Source organism: Cloeon dipterum, chromosome 1, assembly GCF_949628265.1.
Source record: "Cloeon dipterum chromosome 1, ieCloDipt1.1, whole genome shotgun sequence".
Lineage (NCBI taxonomy): Eukaryota > Metazoa > Arthropoda > Insecta > Ephemeroptera > Baetidae > Cloeon > Cloeon dipterum.
The window spans coordinates 38,235,710-38,248,576 of NC_088786.1; the positions used below are offsets into that span (position 1 = coordinate 38,235,710).

General features: G+C 40.3%; 1 long non-coding RNA gene across 1 annotated transcript; it reads right to left on the reverse strand.

Moving 5' to 3' along the window:
• Positions 1-452: 452 nt before the first annotated feature.
• Positions 453-6,185, reverse strand: LOC135942517 (uncharacterized). Its single transcript, XR_010575100.1, has 3 exons — positions 6,021-6,185; positions 5,353-5,498; positions 453-1,695 (listed from the first exon to the last, which is right to left on the reverse strand). It is a non-coding gene; the product is annotated as an uncharacterized LOC135942517 (long non-coding RNA).
• Positions 6,186-12,867: the final 6,682 nt, after the last annotated feature.

Here is a 12,867-nt window from a genome sequence, read left to right on the forward strand (position 1 = left end):
CTGGAAAGGTGCAAAGCAGCCCGTTGAGCAATTTGAGCATTTCGAGTCACTAAACTAACCACTTTTTGCCATCTCTGACATTGGGTAGCCAGTATTAGAACTCCGAACTGCTCAAATACCTCCCATTGCTCCTGAGAATGCCTTCCCTAGTAACCAAGCAACGTTGATTGAACGTTGAATCAACGTTGAACGTCAACGACGTCAACGCAGAATCAACGTTGACGTCAACGTTCAATCAACGTTGAGAATGGTCACTGCGGTGTCGTTGATGCAACGTTGACGATCAAATTTCGTCGAAAAAATCGCGGTATACATTGTCTCAGCAGATCGTTTTATTTTTACTTAATTCGTGTTTTTTTGATAGTGTCGATCGCCGAAATTTATATCGTTGTTGACGATCAACAACGCATCAACGTTGCTGCGTTGTTGATGTAAATGAAAATTTTTTCGGGTTCTATTAATTGGAATTTATTTCTTTAATCAAAGAGCACACATTACAAAATGTTCTGGTACATTTCCCATTAAGAATTTATTATATAACGCTCGTCTAGGTGTTATTTGCTTTATTTCACGACTGTCTGGAGTGGCTCGAAAGAGCCATCTGACAGATTTGCCTGTTCTGTTTTGTTTCTTGCGTGGGAGTTCCCGAAATATGACTTGAACTAAACTCTTAACTCCTTTAACCGGTCTTTGGCACTCAGTGCCGGACTATCGTGGCCGAGATGCGGCATCCCCGAACTCCGTAATTGTCTTAACCGACAGGGTCAAAATACGAAGACTGATGTTTATTAGATTGTTTGAGTTGAACTTGCATATTTCCAGTGGGGATCTCAAACAATCAATACGCAATACGACGCGGGTGATAGTCGTCTCTATCGTATAACATAAGCTCGAGTGTAAAAATAGATGGAAGTCGTATTGATTATTTGAGATTCAACTAGAAATAAGTAAGTTGTTTGATGTAAAACAATCTAAAAAACGTAAACCTCCATATTTATAATACTGTCCGTCTGACAGTTGCAGATTTCGGAACACCACCTTATTTCGCACACGAGAGCGAACCAGGTGAGTGTCCAGCTCTGGGTGCCGCAGACCGGCCAAAGGAGTTCAATTTAAATAACGGGAACACCCACGCGAGAGTCCCAACAGTAGCCCAAGACAAAAGAGGCAAATCTGGCAGTTGACTCTTCGAGCCACTCTAAAAGTATATTACAGCAATTAACCCCAAAGACGAGAGTTATAATACATAAATAAATTTTTAAATTAGTGGCACCCGCTAAAAAGCCATTTAATAGCAATTACATTACTATTCAATACATAATTATTTGTTAAAATTCCCATGATAATAATTCATGTGATTTCTTTATACAATTTACAATGACATGATGGATATTAATTTTCAATTGAGAGCTGCTAAATTAATTTCAGGCACAAAAGTATACACTTATATATAAAATTAAATTATCACGTTATCGTATCGTGCAGCAGCTGTTTTGGCCCCGCAAACCCCATTCAAATAGTACATAATATCCAAAATGACGGCGGCTAAAAACACTAAGGTGCTTGAGTGACTGGTGAATTGAGTTGTTTTTTCATTTTCTTGCTCTTCCTGGCTCTGCTTCTCACATTTTGCAAACGATGCAGAAGAACCATATTTGGCAGCTTCTCAGGATGCCCTTGTTGCTCATGCAAGATCTGTGGACATCATTAATTATTTAAATTACTTTCTAAATTATACTCATATCTTTAAATTTTACAAATTATAACGCTAATTTTTACTGTGAGAAGACACCTTGACATACACATGTCAAGGTAAGTAGAGTATATTATTAAATCTTAATAATAAATCATCCCTCTTTCTCGTTCGTCAACTATAATTTTATTGAATTTCATTTTCTTAGACACACCAAGGTAGACCAATGAAGGTCGAAATTGACCATAAGCGTCTGTCCCTAACGTGACCCTGAGATAAAAAATTCGAAAATTTCCTATTTCATTAAACTATTGCTGTCGTTTCATAGGTTTCAAATTCAAAGCCAAAACTGTGATAGTCCTGAAACCGGTCTTGAAATAATTTTGGTAGCCATTAATTCTGAAACGTAATATTTAAAAAAGGTAAAAACAGTAACATCTTTAATTTATGATAAGATTATTCTGTTTTGCACACACGAAGCTCATATTGAGTGTTGAAAATTACGATTTTATTATTATTTCAACGTAAAAAAATATTAAAGGCAATGTAACAAATAAAATTCTTTCTAAAACTTTCCAATAAAATATGGAAAAAAGGGTCTTTATTTTTACAAATAGCTTAATAATTGATATTACATTTAATAACTTTTTTTCCTAGCATTAAGAATAAGATAAACCAATAATTTAAATGAACTTCATATATGTACAAAACATAATTATCTTTACAGCGGTGAAAACCTATGAAAAGACAGCAAGTTCAATGAAATTGGAAATTTCCGAAAAATTTTTATCTCAGGGTCACATCAGGGACAGACCCTGAAGGTCAATTTCGACCTTCTTTGGTCTACCCTAGGCCCTTTTGGTGTTTCTAAGCAGATTAAATGCGAAGAAATATAGTTGACGAACTCGTTGCTCAAAGGCCATTCGAGGTCGAGCAGCCTCGACGAGATGGTTTTTAAACTTGCTTGTGAAGAATTGCACGGGCTACATTTCAGCCCGAAAAAAATTGAAGGGGCTTATCATTCCTTAAATTTAAATTTTCAAAAGAGGTCGCTAATGGTGACCTTGACCTTTGACCTGTGATTTTTTCATGTGAAAAGTTGTTCAGGATCACAAAGTAGGCAACCTACGTTAATAACATACAATATTAATTATACAAGATGGTAACTTCAATATTAAAAATTTGTAATGATTCCGTTTAATAAAATTCAAGTTCCTTTCAAAAAAAAAATTAAAATATAAGAACCTGTTTTATGACCTTTCCAGTCTTCAGGAAAGTTGTTTAACTAGTCAGACTGAGGGACAAGTTCTTTTTTTTCAAGAAGCATTTCCTGTCTAGTTTAACTCAGCCATTATTTAAGACCAAATTAAAAAAAAATTAAATCAATCAGAAAATTTTCATGAAATAATCGAAATGAAAAATTGTAATGCAAATATAACGCTCGTTAATGTCCGAATACAAATAAGTAATATTTAAAATAAAATATTCTTAAATTTTTAAAGTGTTGAGTGACCTGAAACATGTTGTCACTTTGAGTAGAGGAAAAAATCAATATAATATAATCCTAGCTGGCAAGAAATTTTTATGTGACTAAACATTGATAATAATTATAAAAAAATCTTAACTTCAGTCGGTCAGCAAAACTTGCAATACAAATTAGTACTGAATAGCATGATTCATCTCTATTCAGTTATTTCAATTTTCAATGCTCTGTGACACTCATAGTTCCAAGAGTGGTGGTTTTTAAAATAATTTAGAGCAAGTCAGTGTTATCCAGAATTTGACGGCTAAAGTGGAAAAAATGGCTATAGTGAGAAACTTAAATTTACTAAAATTCTGGTATAGTATTAAATTCCAACTTGGATTTTTAAAGTTGTAGACTTTCTAATGAAGATTGTAAATTGCACATAATAATTTATTAACTAGCCTATGGTTCGTTCACCCTCAACCTCGACTTGTTCCGCTCGACCGAGGTGTCGCCCCTGGAGCGGGATCGAGCGCCGAGGGAGGTCGAGGGCGGTGGGGGTCGACGCGTCCCGGGGGAGCGCGGCGACTCCGGGGAGCGCAGCAGAATCGAGTTTCCGGCGACATAGGGGAGCGTGGCAACCCTAGGGGGCACGGCCGCCTTAATTGCGGGCGGTCCCTGTGGTGCCTGGCAACCCTAAGGAGCGTGGCCGACTTAAGTGTTGGGCGTCTGATGGGAGAGTGGTAACCCTAGGGGGCGCGGCCGACTAAGGTGTGGGGCGACCGAAGAGCGAGTGGCAATCCTAGGGGGCGTGGCAGGTACGGCGTTTGCGTCGACTTTGGGTCTAGCGTTAACTTCGGCGTTCGAGTAAAGTACGAGTACTGCGTCTACTACGGCGACTGCGTCATCTATAGGGCCTGCCGCGGCCAAGTGCCGCGCCGACGCGACGCGCGCTCAACCTTTCAGGCGCCGTTTACGCGCGAAGAGACGCTACGGTGCGTCGCCGACCGCATCCGCGATGATCAGGGTATGGGGGTGAATCATCCCCATGGGGCGGCGGAGGGACGGAAGCGTCGGCGCTCGACGCGGGAGGTCGCCAAAGTGCGAGCGAGTGACCGTCGAGCCGCCCCTTTGCCGCGGGCACGTGGCGAAAATGCGACTCGACGCTACGGTGCGTCGTCGACCACGTTCGCGATGATCAGGGTATGGGGGTGAATCATCCCCATGGGGCTGCGGAGGGACAGAAGCGTCAGCGCTCGACGCGGGAGGTCGCCAAAGTGCGAGCGAGCGACCGCCGAGCCGCCCCTTTGCCGCGGGCACGTGGCGAAAATGCGACTCGAAATCGCCTAAGTGCCGTTTCGTCGGACGCGCGTCCGCGTTTTCGGCCGCCGTTAACGCGCGACGCGACGCTACGGCGCGTCGCCGACCGCGTCCGAGATCCTCGGACGGACGGGGTGAGCAACCCCAACGGGGTGGCGGAGGGATGGAAGCGTCGGCGCTAGTCTCAAGAGAGCGCCAAAGCGCGAGCGCGCGTCCGCGACTCGCCGCCAGAAATTTTCCAAGTCCGCTCATTTGCGACGCGCGGACGCGACTTTGGGCGGCTTTCACGCGCGACGCGACGCTACGGTGCGTCGTCGACCACGTTCGCGATGATCAGGGTACAGGGGTGAATCATCCCTATGGGGTCGCGGAGGGATGACAATGTCGGCGCTTGACGCAGCACGGCGTGAAAGTGCGAGCGCGCGACCACCGAGCGTACCGAACCGCCGAAAATGGAATAACAAATAAATTAATTCGACCGCGGCGGCGCCGGGGGCGAAAATTCCCGTGAATAGGGCGTGCGGAACGTTCAAGGGCCCCGCGGGGCCCCGGAAAACTTTGGGCGCCGGGACCGGCCGGCTTCGAAAAGTAGACCGTCGACGCCGCCTTCAAATTTATTAAATCAATTACATTGTTAATGCAGAAAACACGCCATTAAGCTACATGCTCTAACCAATTTAAAAAATCCGCAATAATATGACGGGAAAAATTGCCTGGTTTTAGCTTTTAAATTACAAACGTTATAAACACACTCGTGGCTAAAACCGGCTGGTGAGCAATAAATGTCTTAGGTTCCAAATTTTGATCCAAATTTGGAACTTTGGAAACTTGCTGCTAATAGGGAAATGTATTTCAATATTAGAAATAATATTACCAAACGTGTTGAAGGTGTTGCCAAGCCAAACCGTCCAACTGCGAGTTTCCGAAATCAGATCACAGCTCATGTCATCAGCAAAAGGACTCGGACATTCCAGACATTCCGGCGAAAATTCTTCTTTAGCCCAGGAAAATGACCTCCTCCTATGAAACGTAATAAACAAAAAATCAACAATACATATATTTCACGAGTGCATGGAAAAAAAGTTTCCGCCGGGTTTTAACCATCTCTCAAATCCTTTTGAAAATATATAATACATCCAAAATTACAAGTACATAAATATGGGTGCCGAAAACTGTATTAAGTCGCGGCGAAAAGTGCAAAGTTTCCATACATTAAAATCCATGATAAATAATAAACAACCGATAAAATTAAGAGTAACCCCTTTACTACACGTATGTATATATATACTAGTCTTAAATTATCTCTCTAGCCAAAATTAAGATTAAAAATTAATGTTTGATAGATCATGCAACAACAAAACCAATGATATTGGGAAACTGCACCACCCATTTAACGCATAAGTTGATAAAAACACATAAAAATTGAGGAAATCGAAAATTTCTGCTTGTGTTATTTTTGGTACTTTACCAAAACAAAAATCAAACTGTGCGTATCTCCCGTAAACCCCTGCGGCCAAAATCAGGTCAAACTAACGTCCTTACCTTTAGAAACATGCATGACACAATTATGGGTCCGTTGAGGAACTTGATCTGTCAAAAAACCACCGAAAACAAGGACATCAACGCGGCTGGCAAGGATGATGCAATCGCCTGACGGTCCGTCATGTTGTTTGTAAAAACAGCGCCAGCAGCTGTTGCTTGCTGCTGCTGGCAGTGGCGCAACGCGCGCCACGCGCGGCCAGCGAGGTAAACATAGATAGCGCGCGCGAACATGCTGAATTAGCACTAACTATAAGTGCTCAGAACGAGTTAATTGAAAAGTTAATATTTATTCGAGCATTAAAAATAACGAAATTTTTAATAAATAATTTTTTCTCAAGACAAACCCGCAGAAAATTTGATCTTCAACCTCGCATCAACTTCACATCAACGTTGATTGACGAAAATCCTTGAAGAACGAGTTAATTGAAAGAAAAAATAAAAATTGCTAATTTTAGACTTAAAACTTTTAAAATTTTTAAGAAATTATCGTTTCATGAAACACTTCTACGCGCAGAAAAATTTTATCTTCAACATCACATCAACGTTGTTCAACGTTGATTGAAAAAAATACTTTAAGAACGGGTTAATCGGAAGAGAAAAAAAAATATTGCTAATAAAAGTATTAAAACTTATAAAATATTTAAGAAAAACACTATTCATGACACACTTAACCTATTTGAAAATTTTGATCTTCAACATCGCATCAACGTTGTTCAACGTTGATTGACAAAAAATTTGGAATTTACAAATTTTATCTAATCTGATTGCACATATAAGTTGGAAAGAGTGAAAAAAGGCAAATTTTTCATTTTCCACATTACAAATTAAACATAGAGTGAAAGTCATGATGATCGTTGACGTTCAACAAAAAATCAACGATGCCAAAAATGGTACTTTTAGACAAGTATTGAAATTGAAAATAGTACGAACAGTTTAACAATAATATAGTCTTCAATTTCCAATTAAAATTTAGTTCATTTTTTCACTTTTGACCATTGTTGACGTTCAACGTTAAATCGTCAGAGCGTTGCTCAACGTTGATGGTTACTAGGGTTAACAATGCGAGCCAACGGGTTGGTTTAAATTATTTGTCAAATTACATCTGGATTGAGAGGAGTTAACGCGAACTGAGTATGAAGAGAAGAAAATTAATATTCTAAGAATGGTATACAACAATTAGACTGAAATTTGGGTTCAGGAAGAATAAAAATTCTATCAGAACTTCGGAAGGAACCACTGATTAGATGGAATTGGCCAACAGCTGCAAACGACAATATCAAATTATTTTCCACAGCAAAATTATTTTTATGTGTTAGCATGGAGACCTGATTGCTAGCTGTTTATATTTATTTGGGTGGCGGTCGGCTGAATGGCCGCACCGGCACCGTGGCTGCAGACTGGATAATTTTAAAAAGGGATAAAAATAATTTCAAAATAATGCAAACAAGATTCATTTTATGGATTTGCTTTTACAAGCATTTTAGTGCAAGACGAACACAAAATATACTGCATTGGACAACTCCACAACAATTGTTTTAAATCTGGTTCGTTTACTCCTGCGTTAAACTGCTTAAATTATTGTCAGTGACGCGAGACAGGGACTGCCCAACCGGCCCTGTTCCTCTCGCCATAAATGACGTTGTAAGGGGTGCAGGGTGGACAAAGGCTTCCGAGAAGGAAAACGACCTGTTTATTGATGAGAGCGGCGAAAGTGCAGCTTGGCTATCTAAAGGGACGAGCGGGGGAGCCAGAGAATTTCCCTCTTGCGCGCGTGCTGTCAGCGAGTGTGATGCGTGATGTGTGCGAGCAGGTGCGCGCTCGCGAGAGGGAGGCTCGGGCGCGTGCGAATTTCTTGCGATCCCTTCCTTCACATTGCAATTAAAATCTTTGTACCACGAGCAATACTTTCAGTTGTAAGTCTGTGCCTCAAAGTATAAAAAAGAAATAACGAATGCAGAATATTTTAAAAGTTGCTCCTATATAAATTAAAAAGTCAGAAAATAAAATGTTACCTACATTTAAAAAAAATATATAATCTCTAAGATCTACAGGAGTATTCTTCACTGTGTTAACACTTATCGATCCAGCCGTTGGGGTTGTGGAACGTCATTTTCAGCTTCAAAACCATTCATTCAGGTCGTCTCCGCTGCCGAAAACTGGAAAACGACGGCACAACACTTTCAAACAATTGTTGTTCTCTGCAATCGTTAAAATCACCATAAATCTAGCCTATGTACTATATTTTTTCAAACCAGCTTGCTGAACGAATGAATGATTTCCAAGGCAAGGCCAGCTAGCTGATTGTGGAAACATAGAATCACTTGATTGGCTGGGAATTTCAACTCCTCAGCCAATCGCATGCTCTCTTTTTCTCAAACATCTTAAATAGAAAACATTTCTAGAGCGAAAATGAAAGCAAGTTATCGGGTCATTAGTATTGTTTCTCTGCTGATCCGAAAAAAAGTTTAGTTCATGTCTGTGAGTAAATCAAATACAAGACAAAAATGGCCTGATTTAATAAAATATCATTTCTGTTAGTGAACAAACAGTTTTATTCTTTTTGCGCAGCTCGTGCGAGACAAACTAATATAACGAATGAGAAAAAATATGGTAAATTATGATAAAACGTGATTTCCTTCTCCATCATGATTAAAATCTGGCTTACTTTAATTAAATAACACAAATTACGTGTTTTCATTTCTAATGCGTTAAGATGGCTCCAATTCATCAAAATGTATTATTTTCCTACACCCAAGCGCGCTATAATCCTCTTACCCGATTTCTGGCTCGCTCCGCATTCACCACCGTCTTTCCCTTCTCCTTCACTTTTTTCTCGCCCTCGCCGTTCTTTCAATGGACCTTTTATTTCCCTCGAAACCGACCTTGCACCCTCCAGGCCAGCAGATGGAATGAGCGTATTTGATGCTCAGCTTGTCTCGTAAATCTCTTTCTGAGCTGCGAAGGCGAAAAACCACCCAATTCGGTAGTAAATGTTTAGAGTAAATTAATTTCTGTGACATTCTAATGGTTGAATTCAGTGATTAATTCGGGTTATAATTACTCAGTTAAAATATCATTTTTCCTGATCAAACAAAAATTAATAAATATAGACACCTGCGATCATAATTTGCATTTTTTTTTTATTTTACGCTTCCATTATTTTTTACGGACACTTTTTTGCGCCCCTAATCAGTTTGAAAATTTTCATTTAGGAAACTCAACTTGCTCCTGCAAGAAAAAGATGAAATATAGGAGCAGGTAATTAAAAACCTCGATTGTGCTTCCTCAATTCTCCTTGCTGATTTTCTTCGTCGCTGCGTCGCTTCACCCGCCGCGGACAATATTTTGTGATTGATGCGTTTTGCCGTGCCCCAAGCAGGGGAAACAGAACAAAGATGCCACTGGCCTTAATAAAAGCAGCGAAGTGCGGCAGGAAAAAACCCATATCTGGAAAACGGGCTCGCTAACTTAAAATAATTATTTTTTAACAAAGAACCATCTGGTATTGCCTAAAATTACTAATATTTTGGAATTATACACAGGTCATTCAGCCTGTTGCTCGTCATCGCGCTGCTCAACGCGCGAGTTTGGTCCTTGAAGCATGCAATTACAGAGCTACAAAATTCCGTGCTGTGTCAAAATATTTATTGTTTGAGCAATGATGAAAATGTTTTGTTTAAATCGCGTAAAAGGTAATGAAATGGTCGAGCATCGCAGCGATAATGAAGGAAGATTCCACCATTTATTATAATAGCGTTGGAGACCGCCGCCCGATTGACCACCTGCGGCAACAAAAATACTCGCACTCGCCATGCGCGCACTTAAAAGAAGCGACTGGATTCTCCCCCAAAAGGAAGGAGACTCGCAGTCGTGCATACACCCTCGCTCGCTCGCTACGTGTGTTTCTGTTCTCTCTCCCGCTGCAGCTGCACAAGCGACAGAAATGGCGGTAAGAATAATTTTTTAAACTCGCATTCGAGTACCTTTCCCTAATTTATACGAGATGAAGATTTAAAAACCGCGCCTGCTTTTTATTTTGAGGCGTGTTTCTGGTACAATTAAGCAGCCGAGCTTCCATTAATCGAGGGTTCGCGTGAAATAAATTATTTAATTTGTGATTTTTGTGCATGATTGGGGTGGCAGGGGCGGAAAAGGGTGGCGATGGGGCTCCTCATACGCAGCATGTTACGGCAAAAACAGCCAACATTGTTTTAACGCCGTGCAACCGACATGAGCCGAGTTACGAATTTTTAAGGAGGAAACGCGATTTGTCACATTTCAAAATTTTGCTTTTCGGGGCTTGGCTTTTCGGAGGGCGATGATTGCTGCACCGGTCGATGCGCCATTATTGCTGTGCGTGTCCACCCGCGTGCGATTTTGTAAAATCAAACAGCGAATTTTTCCCAGTGAAATTAGTAAAAATCAAACTTTTTGGATTTGTTCACGTTTTTCCAGATTTTAGTTTAATATGTCGCCTAGCCATCTAAACTAGGTATCTAATTAAGATCATTTTGTGGATGTTTCATCCACCCAGTAAATTTAATAGGAAGTGGGAAATTCGTTTTTTGCGACCACTTTCAAATTTCGGTCGCTCTAACTCGAGATTAGGGAACAAAATTGTCAGGGTTTAACCTAATTAGATTACACGATTGCATTACTAATTGTTCTGTACCGATATGTAACGACGTAAATTTTCGGGCGCCCACAGGAGAGGCAGCGAAAGATCCTCTCTCTCGCGGGCGCGCACCTGCTTGCACACTCATTCGTTCTCGCTGACGACACGCGAGCAAGAGAGTAATTCTCTCGCTCCCCCGCTCGTCCATAAAATTATCTGGCAACCTTTTGGGACTAATTATGACCCGATCCCGTTTTCATATTTTAACAAGACTGAAATTTCCCGAAAAAGAATAACACGTGAAAAAAGCAGCCAGGTGGGCCGCACGCAGTTTGTCCATCAATACTAACTTGCGGTGCCGTGGGGTTGAATTTTTCCAAGACAAGGCCCGCCCTTTGCAAAGCAGGAGCCGGCTACCATATTGTGATATCGGTCTATAGGCAGGACGGCACCAGTTTTTATTCTGATAGTGCACCTTTGGTGTGGCCATTCTTATTTTCAAAATAATAATTCTACCGAATTTCCTGAAATTCCGGTAATTTTGAAAACTTTTGCCGACAATCCGCTTGCTTCAACTCGATCCGCGCACCTTTCTCGACGCACAGTCAACCGCGTTTTTATTTATTTATATTTTTTAGCATTTCTATTGCTTACTTGAAATTTTTGTGCAGGTTCAGTTCAGTTAAAAAAAGCAGAGAATATTGAATCAAAATGTCGCCTAACAATTTTATTTCTGCCTTTCATCCTCGTTGCCACGAGAAAATTTCCGCGACTCAAATCAAATGTTATTTTCCTCTTATACGCTTTACTTCTTGCTAAAAAAATCTTAATATAATTTGTTCTTACAGGAGCCACCCAGGCTATTGGACCTGGCTATCAAAGCTCTGGTTGACAACATCGACAACTACGACAAGGACCTCGTTAAGACTATTATTGGTAAGCAAAGCCAGATAAAAAATTTTATGGACTAAACCAAATTTCAAATTTCGAGTTGCTTTATAAGTTCCACAAAAAAATCGGAACATATTGTCAGATGTGCATTAATACTATTTAAATATTTTCATTAACGAACTATTACCAATTTACCACATTAGTCCGTTGACTCGAATTTAAACGTCAATCAAACGATAGTCAAATTGATGGGAGTTTGTTCAGCAATTATTCTTGCATCTAATACTCGTGATCTAATGTCAGTGATGGCAAAGATAATGGTAATTAGTTATTTCAGGAGTTTTAATTAAATGACCTCTGAGCGTGGAGGCGAAATGATGGCCACATTGGGCCCAAGCTACTCTTCGGCCACTCGGGCCCATGTTATCCGCTCAGCGGTGTTCTTCGCCATTCAGTGAATTCATTTAGCACACGGGATGCACTGAACAGAAGTTCAAAAAATTAATATGATATTTAACTGTATCACAAAAGTCAAATTAATTGATGAAATGATTCATTTTCAGGACCATTTCGACAGAAGATGCATAAAGAAATGTTAGAAATGGTAGAGAACCATCGTTTGAAATGCGAATGTCAAGACAGTCACCTTGAAAAAATCTGGGCTCTTCTGCCTTTCCTGATCAACTCTAAATCCTACACAAAACTTGACACCTTTCATTTGCCGGACATGTACTGCCGTTTCTCTACTGTGACCAACTCTCGCTTTCAAGAGGTAAATGCATGCATTAAATACTTAATTACAAAATATTTATAATTACGATTTCAGTTCATCAGGTGTTTGGCGGTGAACACTCCTAACCTGAGGGAATTAAGAATCCGTAAACCAACCCTCAATGAAGAATATTCGCTTGAAGAACGCGAATTGAATTCGATTATTCAGCTGAAGAATTTGGCCATCCTTGCGATATCTAACGTACATGTTCCACTGTCAGGAATTTTCAGAATTACTCGCGAATGCGAAAAATTGGATCGCATCGAAGCTGATAAAGTCAGAATTGACGTGGAATTCTCATATGCCACCTTCAGAGATGACTTTTCGTACATCTTCATGGAGGCGTTTTATTTTTACCATGGGCGGATGTCCCTGAAGATGGAGCGTACGATGCCAACGTGGAACCCGAAATATAAAGATAATACGCATTACATTCATTTGAAGCTCTGGCCAAAAACAAATCAAGAGTTATTTCTTTTAGTACAACGGTTTGCTGAGAAACTAAAGGAAATATGGGTAAGACTTTATTTAAATTTTATTTTGTATTAGTAAAATCAAGTAATTTTATA